The following is a 688-nucleotide window of genomic DNA, read 5'->3' as shown; positions in this document are numbered from 1 at the left end:
AAAAAATCATTCCCCTTTAAAATGGAAAAAACGCGGGTCATTGCGTTTGAAACGCCGGGAAACACACGTTCGAACGCAAATAATTACTTTCCAAAAAAACAACACTGAACTCAACTGCCTGTAAGACTCCATGTACATGGGACGTTGGAAATGGCCGTTTAGGAGCATTTGGGTGTTTTTTTTTCCAGAAGCCCCCTGAACCCACCTACATGTTATCTTTTCTGTCCATGTACACAGGGTCATTTACAGTCATTTGCAGGCAGTTGAGTTCAGGGATGTTTTTTGGAAAGCAATTATTTGCGTTCGAACGTGTGTTTCCCGGCGTTTCAAATGCAAAAACGCGACCGAAAGCGTGCGAATGTGACCGAACGCGATGACCCGCGTTTAGCACTCGCGTTTTTCCATTTTAAAGGGGAATGATTTTTTTGACCTCTAGGAACGGTTCTAAATGCAAACGCCCGCTAAGCCCCGGTTCACACTACTGCGAGTGCCGGGTTCGCATGTAATATCGGAGCGCACTGCTCCGACATGACATGCGATCAGCTGTGCGGTGCGAGTTTAGCCATACAGTTTGTATGGCTAAATTCGCATCGCACCCGGAGCAAACACGCACAGGAGGCATTTTTGCTGCTGCATCAGGATCGGATCGCACAGCGGTTCACACTTGTGCGATCCGATCCTGTGCGAA

This window comes from Pelophylax lessonae, assembly GCF_965119305.1.
Source record: "Pelophylax lessonae genome assembly, chromosome: 4".
Taxonomy (NCBI): domain Eukaryota; kingdom Metazoa; phylum Chordata; class Amphibia; order Anura; family Ranidae; genus Pelophylax; species Pelophylax lessonae.
Note: the sequence above shows the minus strand (reverse complement) of the source record.